General features: G+C 39.1%; 1 protein-coding gene across 2 annotated transcripts in view; it reads left to right on the forward strand.

Moving 5' to 3' along the window:
- LOC126937670 (40S ribosomal protein S20-like) overlaps nucleotides 1–15729 on the forward strand; it is a 1038442-nt gene that overhangs the window by 288567 nt on the left and 734146 nt on the right. The window contains exon 1 of one of the 2 annotated variants that reach the window (XM_050761301.1): nucleotides 10983–10995. The exons of the other annotated variant lie outside the window; for it this stretch is intronic. The gene's annotated coding sequence lies outside the window, so the exon portion shown is untranslated. Of the gene's footprint in view, nucleotides 1–10982; nucleotides 10996–15729 lie in introns of those variants that run through there. 2 annotated transcript variants of the gene reach the window in all.

Raw genomic sequence — 15729 nt, forward strand, 5'->3', positions numbered from 1 at the left:
CAAAAGAAAGGGCATGTGTCCCACCATATAAAAAGGCAGAAATTTTGAGGCATTCACTCAGGTTAGTTTAACGTCTTACCACAGTCTCAACTCTGCATTTGAAGGGACCACTACAAAGGAGAGGTTAGAAGCAAAATTCTGGGGGGTGGAAAATCGTAAGTAACCCCCAACTTGGAGAAATGCCATGTAGGTGTGGCTCAGGCAGGACTGAGAACTCACTAGAAAATGTCCACACAGGGCAAACTTCCCCAACCCTTGTGATTTCCCATCAGAGCAGAGGAGTACAAGCAGAAAGACCGCAAAAACAGAGATAATTATCTCCCAAAATTAAATAGCAATTAGTTAGAGAGAAAATGTACAGGAAAATTCTCTGTCAGCAGGAAATAGGAGAATAGAACCAGGAAAGAAGCAAGTAAAACCCCTGCAGGCTTTGTGGGCCTATTGCTGGAGCCCCAGTCTGTTTCCATCAGCCTTTCCAGTCTTCTGCACCAAGTAGATCTGAGGTCGTGCTGGAGAGAGGTGAGAGAAGCTAGGCAGGGAAACACACCCAGCAACCTTGCTCTCCCTAAAGACAACTGGAGTTGGATAGAAAGAACCATCAAAAGCTGAAGGTATCCTGTACCAGAAGAGAGGTGCTGATGGTGTTTCTGACCCCCACAGGCTGCAGGAAGCTGGATGCCAGACAGTGAAGGAAGCCTCAGGAAAGCTAGCACGGCCCAGACACCCACCCCTGCGCCCTCCTGATGCAGAACCCAAAGCCACCCCAGCCCGTCCATCCACACCGGCACTTGCCTGATGCAGAGACCTCAGAAAACCCAGAAAGCCCAGGGAAATCTCAGAGAAACCCTAGAATTCAAAGAGGAAGACAGCTAGGTCTCAGAGAGGGTAGAGAAGGCACCTGGGAAAACCCACCTACACTGAATCTGGACGGAAAAAATTACCGAGACAGAACTACCCACGTTAAGCATGAGCAATATGGAAAAAATAATGGTATTTACACAGTTATAGTGCAACGTAAATAGATGAATGGTTAAATGATTAAAAGAAGGAAAAAAAGTGATGCGAAGAAAATAATATAAAATTGCATACGTAAAGATCTATTCCAGAAGGAAAGAGGCAGCTGAGATAAAAATTTTGAATCAAAACATCCCCAATTCATGCTTGATTAATGAAATAGTAAGGAGTATAATAGGCTTGCTGCAAAGCCAAGTCATTTATGAACAGGAAAGATATGAGGCTTTCCCCATGAAAGCAGAAGGAAAAAGCCAAGTTGACAAATGCAATTGGAGAGAAGCTAACATGAATGGAGAGCTGGCACATCCAATACAAAGGTCATTGTTGTCCACGCATTGGGACCCTGTGTAGGGAACACGAATATGTTCAAAGATACAATGGAAAAAGTTTCTCCTGGATCTGAGGAAAAACAGAGTCTGCAAATCTGAACAGCAAACCATAACCCTCCCAAATCAGCACAGAATTATCTACAAAAGCACAAGGACTAGTTAAGTTTTCAAATGTAATTTTTAAAATACAACAATTCAGACCTCTTGGTAGGACAAAACCAAATAACTGGCAAGAGCAGGGACAAAACAACAGTCTCTCCAAGAAAAGAATGCAGCGGCTTCTTTCACATGCTGCAGCGGGGAAGCTGAGATCCGGGGTGCCACATGCAGGCAGTTTGTGATTTAAGGATAGGTCAAACAACGTGGCTCAGCTCACACAGGAGGTAATTCCTGTCTTAGGAATTATGACTGTCTTAGTCTGTTCAGGCTGTGGTCACAAAATACCGCAGGCTGGGTGGCTTTTAAACAACAGAAATTAATTTCTCACAATTCTGGAGGCTGGGAAGTCCAAGGTCAAGGCACTGGCCTATTTGCTGTCATGAGGGTGCCTTGTATGTGTCCTCACATGGTGGAGGGGTAAACAGGCTCCCTCAGGCCTCTTTTTTAAAGGCACTAATTCCATTCATGAGGACTTGGCCCTCATGACCTAATCACCTCCCAAAGGTCCCATCTCCCAGTACCATTACCTTGGAGGTGAGGTTTCAACATATGAATTTTGGAAGACACATAAACATTCAGACCATAGCAACTACCATTGTGCATTGTTTGTAAAAACAAAAGCTTGATTCTGGATATTCAGTAACAGAAGAAGTGCCAGTAAAACGAGTGGTAGCAAACAGAAAAACATTGAAACAGAAAATCACGACAAAATTTCCAAAGGCAGTTTGGTTCCAGGAGGTAACACTTTATGAACCTCAAGAAAGTAAAACCCACTATTAAACAAACCAGAGTCAAGGGAGGAAGAAGCCATGTGACGGCTGTGATTTTCTCATCTGTCACGGGGCAAGCGGGAAAGCCAAGAACCGAGCCTTGTGAGCACTACTTGGAGCTGTAAAGGGAACCACCAGAAGAACTAAAATAAGAAGGAAACCAAGAAAAGTCTGGAGGTGGAGGGGGAAGAGAGAGGAAGTACAAGAGCAGTAATTTTCTCTTAGTCATAACAGAGTTAACAGATGCTCTGTAACAGTGCTAAATTCAGAAACAGAGGGTTAAGTATAATATAAAGGATTATAAAAAGAGTGACTACAAAAAACAAAAAACAAAATATATGACTTCCAAATTACCAAGAGGCAGACACACATGTACACACATTCATACACAAAACAACCCTAAAATAGTAAAGATAGGTCAACAGCAAAAGACAGAAATAAAAGGAAGCTTAGAATCAGGTGATAAATTAAGACCAAACATATGTTACATCAATATTGTAAAATAGGATAATCTCATCTATAAAATGAAAAAAAATTATAAAGTCAAATAGGAGAGACTAACCCTACATGAGCCCAACTAAGAAAAAAAGAACATTAGCAAAAACTGTGCAAAATTAGGAATGATAGGTAATAAGGTAATAGTCTTTACCTTAAATAAGCGGGGAGACATGCAATGTGGTCAGTAGAGTTATAAATGAATTATTCTGCAGGCAACATTCTGTAATCAATCTAAAAACTTGGAAGAAAGAGATGATTTTCTAGCAAAATATAAAACACTCAAATTGACCCAAGAGGAAGACCAATTTTCATGGAAGCAAAAAAAATGAGGACAACTCTTTACAAACAAATAAGGTCTATAGATTCCCTCTCATTTTTGTGGATATTTCCACAGATAAGACAGGGGAAAGGAAAGAAGGCCTCAGATTTATTTGACAAGGTTAGAATAATTCTAAGCCCAAAATATAAAGGTAATTACATGGGAAAAAATGAGCATAGATGTAAAAATTCTAAAGAATATATTGGCACTGAGAATAGAAAAAAAAAACTTATTAAATATGATAATGCCAAATATTAAAAATCAAAGGTAAATAGTATACCTAAATAATGGAAAAATAACTGACGTATAAGGTCACTCTATCTATTAGTTTACAACATTGTCTGGTCAGTTTTAATGAATCCAACAAAAATTATATACCTATTGGAATATAGGAGGTAAAACTATTTCTCTTTGCTGATGATATGAGAGTATCCTATATAAGCCAAGACACTCCGGGTAAGAATTTGGTGAATTAGCTGGACGTAAATGAAAATTAGTAAGTGCTTACTTGCTTACTACTCGACCACTACGATCCATCTCTATCCACAGAACACTTCTGATATCAAATGTGTGGGTTTTCCACTTGCTGCACAATTCTCCAGTCCTCTGTAGATACCAACTGTTATTCACACCTGTAATCTCAGGACTGTCAATTCCATTCTGACACTACGCAGAGTCAGCAGACCCCATGGGTTAAGGGCTGAGTCTTACACTGCCCCCACTTCAGACACCAGTCAAAATTAGTAGGTCCTCAGGTTACCCCCAACTTCTGTCCAACTTGACTACACATTGGGGGTTCTCACAACCCACTCGTCATGTTCTATAACTTGTTAAATTAACCTACAGAACTCAGGGAAACACTATACTTACATTTATGGTTTATTATAAAGGATATTATGAAGGATACAGATGAAGCTAGATAAGGTGGAACACAGGGTGAGGTTCAGAGGGATCCCAAGCGCAGGAGCTTCTGTCCTTGTGGAGATGGGGTGTGCCACCCTGCCAGCATATGGATGTGTGCACCAGCCTGGAAGCTCCCTGAACCCCATTGTTTAGGGATTTTATGGAGGCTCTGTTACTTAGGCGTGATTGATAAATGGCCATTGGAGATTGTCTCAATCTCCAGCCCCTCTCCCATTCCCAGAGGTCCACGTTGGGGCTGAAAGGTCCAACCCTCTAATCCCTGGCTGGTTCTTCTGGGAACCAGCCCCATTCTAAAGCTATCCAGGGGCCTGCAAGAGCCACCTCGTTAGCATAAACCCAGGCATGGTTGAAAGGGGCTTATGAAAAACAAAAGACACTGCTCTTACCCCATTACTCAGGAAATCCCAAGGCTTTCAGGAGCTCTGTGTCAGGAACACAGAACAAAGACCAAATATATATTTCTTATTATAGCACAAGATCACAGTGCTTTTTTCTAATAAGCAACTAGAAAAGAAGATGTAAATATACAGTACATTCCCAAGAAAAAGAAAATCTTTTTAAAATGTGTAAGATTACATTTAAGAAGAATGCTGCAAGGCCTATATATCTTTTTGAAACTATATCATATTATGGAAGGGCACAAAATAAGAAATGAGCAAGTGGAAGACAAAAAGACTTTTTGAAAACAAACAAAATTTGTTTTCATAAAATTTTCATTTTATGCTAGTTTTACAAAATTAACATAAAATGATTTAAATTCCAAAATCGAGCACCTGGTTTCCAGTAATGGTAGACTAAATTATTTAGAACACCCTTCAACTAAAGCCAATTTTTAAAAGTGGATATGATTTTCTTTGAATTGTCTTAAAAGCATTGACATTCCCTGAACTTAAGAAATTGAAGAGGAACAGCTGAAGGGACATGGAGTTCAGAAGTGTGAACGCACAGATACCTGAGGTACTGGTCTGCACAAGTTGTATGGGTTCTAAGGCAGATACACATGTTGAGATGGTTATGGAGAGAGTCGAGGACACAGATGTAGACACAGACATGGATACTGATAAATGCACATATGATATTTGTGTGTGTATAGCATGGGAAAAGTCTGGAACATAAATATCGGGTTGCATCATGGGTTCTCTGCATAAGAAAAGGGACCTAATTTGGGGAGCTGTGGTGGCTCAGGCCGGTTGTCCTGGTGCATGAGGAGGCGAGGCTAGGTGTTCGAGGCCAACCTGGGCAACATAAAAACCTCTCATCCATTAAAATAATAATAATTAATTAATTAATTAAGGTCAGATGCAGTGGCTCACACCTGTAATTCCAGCACTTTGGGAAGCCGAGGCAGGCGAATCACGAGGTCAGGAGATTGAGACCATCCTGGCCAACATGGTGAAACCCATCTCTACTAAAACTACAAAAATTAGCAGGGCGTGGTGGCACACATCTGTAATCCCAGCTACTCTGGAGGCTGAGGCAGGAGAATTGCTTGAACCCGCGAGGCAGAGGTTGCAGTGAGCTGAGATCACACCACTGCACTCTAGCCTGGGCAACAGAGTGAGACTCTGTCTCAAAAAAAAAAAGAAAAAGAAAAAAAGGAAAGAAAGAAGAAAAGGACCTGATTTAGACAGAAGAAAAAAAGTAGGGAAAAGAGAGAACCATACTAAAAATAAGAAGTTGGGAAGAGACTAATAAGCAACAGTGGTTTATAAAATTTATGCCAGCATGTAAAATCACATATGTGTGTGTCTATGTAAGTAAAAGTGAGCCCAGTTAAAACTGCAGATGAAAAAAAAATGAATACTCAACAGTGAGTTCTTTCTAACAGACAGTTTTAATAATATTTATAACTAAACGGATCTACAAAGAAATACAAGATAAATTCCAACCAAAAAGAAATAGGGTTCACAATAAAAAAACACCTGATAAGCTTGAACTAAAGGCAAAGGTTGTTAAACAAGACAAAGAAGAGAAAAGGATCATGATAAAGGTTGCACTTGAAAATAAAAATCAGACACAAGAGATTCATGGGGTAATGGACAGAAACACAATAGTAGATAGAGACTGGAACTCACCTTTGTCAGCCCACATCAGATAGACACAGACAAGAAGCCGGACATTGGAACATAATACTGTGTGTGTTTCAATCATCTACGAAATAGTCAAAAAACTCTCAATAAAGTATAACAACAACAACAAAAATTTTAAACTATACAAATGACATTCTCTAATCATAGTATGAGACAATTAAAAAGTAATCACAAGGGGCTGAGTGGGGTGGCTTATGCCTGTAATCCCAGCACTTTGGGAGGTCGAGGCTGGCAGATCACTTGAGGTAAGGAGTTTGAGACCAGCCTTTCCAACATGACAAAACCCCATCTCTACTAAAAATAGAAAAATCAGCCGGGCGTGGTGGCAGGCACCTGTAATCCCAGTTACTTGGGAGGTTGAGGCAGGAGAATGGCTTGAACCCGGGAGGTGGAGGTTGTGGTGAGCCGAGATCATGCCATTGCACTCCAGCCTGGGCAACAAGAGCAAAACTCTGTCTCAAAAACAAAAACAAAAACAAAAACAAACAAAAAAAACCCCCAAAAAACGTAATCACAAAAGAACGATTAAAAAATATTTAGAATTTTTAAAAATATGTAAATAACAGGTCAAGGAAGAAATCAAAATCTAGAAAACATTTATGAAAAGGACATGTTAAATTGTTGTATAAGATGTGCTAAAACTGTGACAAGAAGAAAATTTTTAAAACCACTTCCATGACTAACTGCTTCCTCAAGAAATGAGAGAGATGAATACAATTAAACCTTCAGTAGAATTCAAAATTTTAGAAGTCAGTAATAAGAACAAAAGCAAAAATACATTTTAAAAGAGCAAAATACGTCAAGCACAAGGCAAGGCCAAGCTCAATAGATTCTCACCATAAAGAAATGCGAGCCCTTTTCAGATGCAGGTAGTTCATTACTTATGAGACAGTAAAAGCCACAGTGCCAGCTCCCTGTGCCTTACACAGGATAACATGGAAACAAGGCTACATGAATGATAGGACAGTTTACCAGTCACCAGTTACTCTGTCGCACCCTGTTACATGACACTACCAACCCCACGCTTTGCTACGCAGTTTGATAGCCTGCGTCTGTACCCTAAGGTGGGCAAGGCAGAAAGCCTGATGTCTTATCAGAACCACATCAGCTGACAATAAGGAACTGTTTTATGTCAGCCTCCTTGTTAGGTAGGAAAACAAGTGAGAAATCGTCTTGTAGGGGCAACTTACAAGCCTCTCATGCTCTTATGTTCTCCTAGGATCACAAAATGTTCCAACCAGACTTGCAACAGTTGCAGTAAAAGCCTTGCCAACGTGGCCTGTGAATCAGGGAAATGCATGGAGGATTTCCCCTTACGGTGAAATTGGTCACTACACCAAAACTTATGTCTTGAGAGTAATCATTTTAAAAAAATAATCACAGTTTACCTAATTAAAGAGGAGACGAAAATCCCCCAAATTAGAATTTATAAAATTAAAGAACAACCTTAGGGACAGGTAAAATTAAAGAATCAGCATAATTTAATTAATAAATCTTGATGTAAACACTTTTTAAAAATCTGGATAAATTGATAATTTTCTAGGGAAAAAATGTTAACACAATCGTCCCCAGAAGACATAAAATCTCAAAAGACAAAACAATAATTTAAGGCTTGAAGATAATCATCAGAGATACTTCATGATAAAAAATAAAAGGAGGTACCAGACCCAGATAATTTTACCGAAGTCTTTCAAATTTTCAAGATATAGATACTTGTACTAGTGTCATTGTATAAAATATTTTTACAATACTAAAATAAGAAAATGCACAAAAGCAAAGAAAATAGAAAAAATATAAAATAAGTATAAACTTTAAAAGAAATAATCTAAAAAGTATAATGATTACATCGTTTTAATTATTCTTGGTCTTTGCATTGCCATATAAATTTTAGAATTATCTTGTAAATTTCCATGTATGCAGGTATGTACACTCACATACACTCACCCACTTCGGAATTTTATTAGAATTGAACTTAATTTATTAATTTGGGAGAATAGACATGTTTACAGTTTAAGCCTTTATATCCATCAACATGGTACTTTCTTCCATATGTATGTTTTCTTTAATTTCTTTCAACAATATTTTAAAGTTTTCATTGTATTGAAATTACAGGCCCTTTGTTAGATTTATTCCTATGTATTTGATGAATTTTTTAATCACCATACTGAAACTGGCATACTGAAATATATTTTTAATTTTGTTTTTCATTTGTTGATTGCTGATGTAAAACAAAACAATTTTATATTTAACCTTGCTGAAGTCACTGATTAATTATAAATTTGCCTAGAGATTCTGCTGCATTTCTACTTAAAGAAAAACAATACATGCTATTGTTGTGCTATAGTTACTCAAGATCCTTTATAAAGCAAATTAAATATTATGAAGTTTAAGTAAGTAATAAGAGTGTGGTATTAGTGCAAGGATTCACAAGCTGATGAAAAGGACAGAATGGAATCCAGGAACAGACTTGCATTTATGGCACATATGGTGTGGAGAAGAATGACCTTTTTAATAAACGGTGCTGGGCCATTTAGATAGCCATATGAAAACTTTACATCTTGACCCCATCCTCACACCATAAAGAAAAACCAATTCCAGATGGATTGCTGATCTCAATTCATATGATAATCCATATGACAGGCCAAAAAAAATCACTTTTTTCTTAATAAAGATACAAAAAATATTAACCATAAAGGAAAGAATTGGTAAATTGGACTATAGTAAGCTCGAAGATCATGTCAAAAAAAAAAAAAAATGCTACAACAACAGTGAAAAGAAAGGCCATGGAGTAGAAGATATTTACAATGCATACATCTGACAAACGACTGTGAGAGAAGAGAAGAGGATGCCTGATGTGATGATAAAATTCTACAAATCTATCTGGAACTGTTTGCATAGATGTATTCTTTTCATGAAAATTTGTTGAGCTGATTTGTGGTTGCCAAAGGCTGGAGGGAAGAAGGAATGAGGGGTAACTGCTTAATGGTTGTCAGGTTTCCATTGTGGGTGATGAAAATATTCTACAACTAGGTCATAGTTGGTTGCACAACATCGTGAATACACTTAATGCCACAGACTGTTCAACCATAAAATGTTTACAATGGTAGACTTTATACTCTGCACATGTTCCAATAATAAGAAAAAAGAATGTGGGGAAACTAGGCCCTCTCAGTTACTTTCAGTGAGAGCTCAGTTTCTTTAAAAGAGAGTAGATGATACTATTATATTTTTATTTATACACATACTTTCAGACATCAATTTCACAGACATAAATTTAGTAGAACTTTAAGGATATGTTTCAAAAGTATATGTTCATTTTTTTAAAAAAAATAAATCTTTAATTCAGGCTGAGCATATTGGCTCATTCCTGTAATCCCAGCATTTTGGGAAGCTAAAATAGGAAGATCACGTGAGCTCAGGAGTTCAAGACCAACCTGGGTAACAAAGGGAGACCTTGTATCTACAAAAAAATTTAAAAGCTTAGCCTAGCATAATTAGCGAGCATGGTGGCGCACGCCTGTAATCCCAGCTACTCAGGAGGCTGAGGCAGGAGAATTGATTGAACCTGGGAGGCAGAGCTTGCAGTGAGCCGAGATGGTGCCACTGCACTCCAGCCTGGGAGACAAGAGCAAAACCCCATCTCAAAAAAAAACCAAAAACCAAAACAACAATAACAACAAAAAGCCTAGTGTGATGGTACATGCCTGTGATCCCAGCTACACAGGAGGCTGTGGTGGGAGGATCACTGGAGCCTAGGAGGTCAAGGCTGCAGTGAGCTGTAATCATGCCACTGCACCCCAGCCTAAGTGACAGAATAAGATCCTGTCGCACACACACAAAAATTATTACTTCAGCATTAAAAAGAAATTGGAGACAAATTAGCAAAATGAAACTGGTTTGAAAAAATAGGGTACAATTGTATAATGCTGCATTATTATAATATTCCATGCTGTTATATTACAGTATTATATTAATTACAGTATTATAATACTCCATGCTGCATTAAAAATTATATCATAAATCTATGCTGATATAAGAAAACTTTTAAGATATAATATTAAAGAAAAATAAAGTACAGATATATGGTAGAGTCATTTGTGTATATAAAATATTAAATATATTTTTAAAATTTATTACACAAAACTCACTGCACACTTACAGTATAACAGGTATCATTCTAGGCTCTGCACACTCAGTGGTATAAACCACCTACATGGCTGGTCTTCTGGGGATCTTAGATTTCACAGGCAGAAGTGGGGCAGAAACTTACAGCCAGTTCTCAATGCCATCCGGACCCCTTGCATGGGCCTCCCTAGGGCCAGGGGCTAGGGATCCAGATGTAATTACCCAATGGGTTTTTCTTGCCCACTGCCCAGAAAAACTAATGCACTGGGGACAGCAGGTATTGCACCAAAGAAAGAGTTTAATAATCACAGGGTCAGCCAAATGACTAGACAGGAGTTATTGCTCAAATCCACCTCTCCAGGTATTCAAAGGCTAGGATTTTTCAAATATAGTTTGGTGGACGGGGGCTAGGGAATGGGGAGTGCTGATTGGTTGGGTTGTGGATGAAATCACAGGGTGTTCAAGCTTCCTTCTTGCACTGAGTCAGTTCCTGGGTGAGGGTCACCAGTCCCGGTGGCGTCAATTGTTTCACTAGAATGCAAGGCCTGAAAGACACCTCAAACAGTGGTGTTAGGTTTTGCAACAGTAATGTTTTCTAGAGGGACAATTAGGGAAATTACAAATCTTGTGACCTCCCCTACATGACTCCTGAGCAGTAAACAATGACTAACTATCATAGACACATAGGTCTTAGCAGAATTCAGGCCCCTCACATAATGTTCACCTTGTGGCCTTTCAAAAGTTTTATACAGGCTGGAGGGGGGGCAGTTTGGGGAAGGGGCTATTACCATCCTTGCTTTAAGGTAAAAGTAGAAACTTAATTCCTCCCATAGTTAGCTTGGCCTATGCCCAGGAAAAAGCAAAGACAGCTCATGAGGTTAGAAAGTAGATGGAGTCAGCTATGTGAGGTTTCTCTCACTGTTATAACTTTTGCTAAGGCAGTCTCTTACATAGCTCACTCCCCAGATTCCCTTGCAGCTAGGCTCTGCACTGTGCAAGATGTGAGATGTGCAATGCACGTTGGAAGCCAGGGCCTTGTGTTTTTCAAGAAAAACAAGCCTGGAGGTTTTTGTTTTTCATTGCTGTGGCTCTAGTGGAAAACCACGACTCCAGCCTCTGGTTTTTCTGTCTGGCACCAACAGGAGGATTTTCACTCCGACAGGTTCACACTGAGCAGCCTTCTATGTAGATTTCCTCTGGTTGTGTAACAACCAAACTTGGTTTCCTAGAACTCTGATATTATGTAAGCCAAATCACACAATGTAAAAAAACAAAGACAAAACTCTTTTGCTGCTTGAAAATGACAAACTGTACTGTGTTACCTACAACTGAACCCTCACCAGTGCAGCAAATATCTAAAGAATACAATTTCAGATTGTTATCAGTGCAAAAAAGAAAATAAAGTATGAGGCTGGGCACAGTGGCTCACACCTGTAATCCCAGCACTTTGGGAGGCTGAGGTGGGCGGATCATGAGGTCAGGAGATCGAGACCATCCTGGCTAACAAGGTGAAACCCTGTCTCTACTAAAAATACAAAAAAAAATTAGCCAGGCGTGGTGGTGGGTGCCTGCAGTCCCAGCTACTTGGGTGGCTGAGGCAGGAAAATGGCGGGAACTCGGGAGGTGGGGCTGGCAGTGAGCCAAGATCGCCACTGCACTCTGGCCTGGGCGACAAGGTGAGACTCCATTTCAAAAAAAAAAAAAAGAAAAGAAAAGAAAGTATAATATGGGGACAAAGTGTGGTTGTTTGGGGGCAAAATCCCCAATATCTTGATATTAGGTGATAATATCAAGAAGAAGAAGGTGATATTAGAGTTAAGACTTGAATGAAAAGAAGAAAGCAGTGCAGGGAAGAAGGGGATATAGCTTCAGGTCAGAGGAAATGCAAGCCACTAATGGGGTGCATATTCTAGCAAGGAAAGGTTACTGGTTGGAGCTTGAGGAAGGGAGGTAAGTTGAGAGAGGAAAAAGAGAGACTGGGGGCAAAGTAGGGGAGAGAAAGAGAAGGGGAGATGAGAGAAGGGAGTCTGGGAGGGGAAAAGAAAGAGAAACACAAAGAGAGGGAGAGAGAGAGAGACGGAGGAGCAATGGTATCAAACAACCATATTATTGCCTCAACAGGAACCCAACAGCACACTCAATGGAGTAACTGGTGACTTTTTAGACACTATTTACAAAGTTGTGAACCAACAAGAAAAGCCATGTAGCGGGATTGAACAATAGCAGGAAGCCATCTTGAATCCCAGGCCTGGGGGCTTAGGCAGTAGCTTGAAGATAAGGCCCTTGGTGTCATGAACAGAGACCCTCCTTAACCAAGGTTTGGTTGGGCTCCCCAGGCCCTCTTCCCAACTAGGCGTTGACCTTGGGCTTGCATGCCTATCCTTGCAGAGTCCAGTGTTAACAAGAATCCTGCTAAGTCAATTTAGAGAATCCTCTCACCACCCTTGGTATCTGATCACCTCCTTCCCGTCCAAATCCATTGAATTCCTCATCCCCACCATCCTGCAGGTGATATTTGAAAATCCTGGTAGGTCAATTTAACAAGAATCTGCAAACTTTATTCCATTCCTTAGCTATAAATCTCTAGCAGTCTTTGCTGCCTTTGGCATTGAGCCCAATTTCTCTCTGCTACTGGCGTAGCCTGGATACCTATTGATATAGTACTGAACAAAATCGTCCTTACCATCTTAACAAGAGCTCAAAGAATTTTTTCTTTAACAGCATCTCTGCAGAGACAGTTCTCAGGGAATCAATACCTGACTTCTCTCTCCTTCTGCCTCCTAGTCTCCCATCGGCCCTTCCCACTAGGCAAACATACATGGGAGCCAGAGCGGGAGCCTGCTGATGAGGTCCCCTCATAAAATCAGCTCCTGTGACAGGGAGCGGGATGGAGAAGTGTGGTGGAGAGTGGACTGAGGGGCAACTGGAAAAATGTCCACCTCCTCCTCCTGCGCCTCCACTCTTGGATACTGTCGGGACCAAGCAGGGAGCACATGAACGTCCTCGGCTAACATGACCACTGATAGGAAAGGTCTACTGGACACCTTCTCACCAAATGCCTGGACACTCGGCCGTCATGAGGATCCTCCAGGCATGTGAGGAGGAGATGACACGGATGCTATCATTCCTGTCTGACACTGGACCTGAGGTGTAAATCAATAGCCCGGTCCTCTTCTTCCGTCTCATCCTATATACCTCTCATTGACGAAAGAAGATGTGAAGACTGAAAACAGGTAAACTGCTCCATGATGTTCCCAGTGGTTCTTCTCTGGAGGGTTAGTGAACAGAGGCGGGCAAGTGGAACCGTGGGTGCTACTGGGATTTGGTTAGGCTCTGATTTTTCCTTTGAAATTTTATACATTAAATGTAAACTAGCGAATATGCCATTAAAAAATTTTAAATGTCTGTAGTTAAGGTGCATTAATAAGGCTAAAAATACTCAAAATTATAATAAATATTTTAAAAATGACTTGATCTTCCAATGACTAGTAATGTTGGCAGTCAGTTAAAGACCAGTACTTTACAGAAATGAAAAGCCTCAATGATTGAATTTAGTGAGCTATTTTGCACGTCATTCTATTTCATTCAATTTCACAAAACTTAAACGAAGGTTGCATTTGCATCTTTGCCTAGGCAGAAGCAATTTCTTCTTCCAGGACTCTGACTGGAGAGATTTCACACTTAAGACCATAATTTATCTCAGAAAAACAGAGCCCTGAATCTTAATGAACATTTTAATTCTAATGTAAGACAAAATATTTGTGTCATCTAACATAAATATAGAAATGATATGCCTTATAATCCCCTTGCTCTTCTTAAAAACAACTGGAAAATGTATTTTTGAACGTTTAATTGAATGCTCTGTTATATGTATCTATCTTTATCTCAACATCAAAACTATGAACAAAGTACTCAGCCTACCTCACGCTATCTGTTCCCTTAGTTCAATAGTTACATTAATATTTCTCTGTTTACATTCTGTAGACAAACACCCATTACATCAAGATTTTTATTCAGGAGATTTTTTTCCCCTCTTCCTAGGACTGTAAGAGGGAATTATTTTTCTCTGCCAATCCCACAAATGTTTTGGAAAGATTAAAATGTCAAAGGCAGAGGGAACAAGAATCACTGGAAACAAACACAGTCTCATTCAATACTCTCCATGATGTAAGAGTTACATATGTGTATTTAGGATAAGTGAAAAAGAAACGTATTAGTAATGCTGTCCTTTTAAAGGTACGGCATTCAATTATATACCATCAAAACCTTGAATGCACGTTAAAATTCTCTATAAACTTTCCGATAATACAAAACTATTTCATAACAACTTATTATAGTATCTATTCAGAGACCTAGGTCTGTCCTAACATATCTAAGTAAATATTCACGTATGTGTATTTGATATATTTTAAATAGATGCTGCTTGAAATAATTAATTAGAAAAATAAGAAGAACAAAATTAAACATTAGAATAACAAAGTACAAAATGTGTACTCTCTTTCAAGACTAAAGCATCACAAAGTCAGAAACTTGAGTTCTGGAGACTTTTCTTGAGCTGCCTGAGGAGCTGATCTTCCCACAGTTCACCAGTAGCATAAATATCCTGTTCCTGATCACAAGCAATCAGGTGAGCCGCAAGACCTTCAAATTAGCTGAGTGAACCCCAAAATGCATTCCTGGGAGATGTCATGATCACAGTTGTATTTAATGAATTTTCAAAAACATATATTATTTCATATGTCAGTGCTGCTAGTGACTATTAACTAAGGTTTTTGGTGTGTAGTATGCAGTAAATTTAATTATATAGTTCAGAATTAAGATATAAAATGTTATAATGCAATAACTTCATCTGCCAAGGGAATCTTTATAAAGAGCAAAGCTGATAGCATAATTTTATTGCATAGATATATCTCAATGCTTCCCATTGCCTTTAAGAATCATTCTAAAATCTGAAATCTTTCTCTTGGCACTACCCTTACAAACTCCATACCTTCCAGCTGTGCCTGTCTTCTTTTTGCATCATGCTAACATCCCAAGGAGCTTCATGAACAAGCTATTTTAAGCACATAGCTTATCTTATCTCCTTTACCTCTCTAACAGCCACATACAGCATTAGAGCCCCATTTTGCAGGTGAGGAACCTGAGTCAGAAAGAGATTAAATAACTTACCCAGGATTTCACAACTAGAAAATCCTACAGCCAGGATTTAAACCTAGGCAGTGTCAACATAGGGAAAGTCTTTGTTCTTAAAGTTCTTTGTTCTATTTTACAAAATGAACTTAATGGCAAAAGAAGTGAATGAAACAGAAAATACACAAAATCTCGGAAAGTTTTAAAAGAATATTTGAAATTATATAATTCATTAAATAATATTTCTTGGTATGAAAGATTCAAACACTTAGAAATGCATAGGGACGTTTCAGTACTGTCCCCCAATCTCATACCCTCCCCCCAAGGATGGCTGACATCAGGTGACAGGTGCACCTTACCATTCTTCCATA

This window comes from Macaca thibetana, chromosome 15 (genome assembly GCF_024542745.1).
Source record: "Macaca thibetana thibetana isolate TM-01 chromosome 15, ASM2454274v1, whole genome shotgun sequence".
NCBI classification, from domain to species: Eukaryota; Metazoa; Chordata; class Mammalia; order Primates; family Cercopithecidae; genus Macaca; species Macaca thibetana.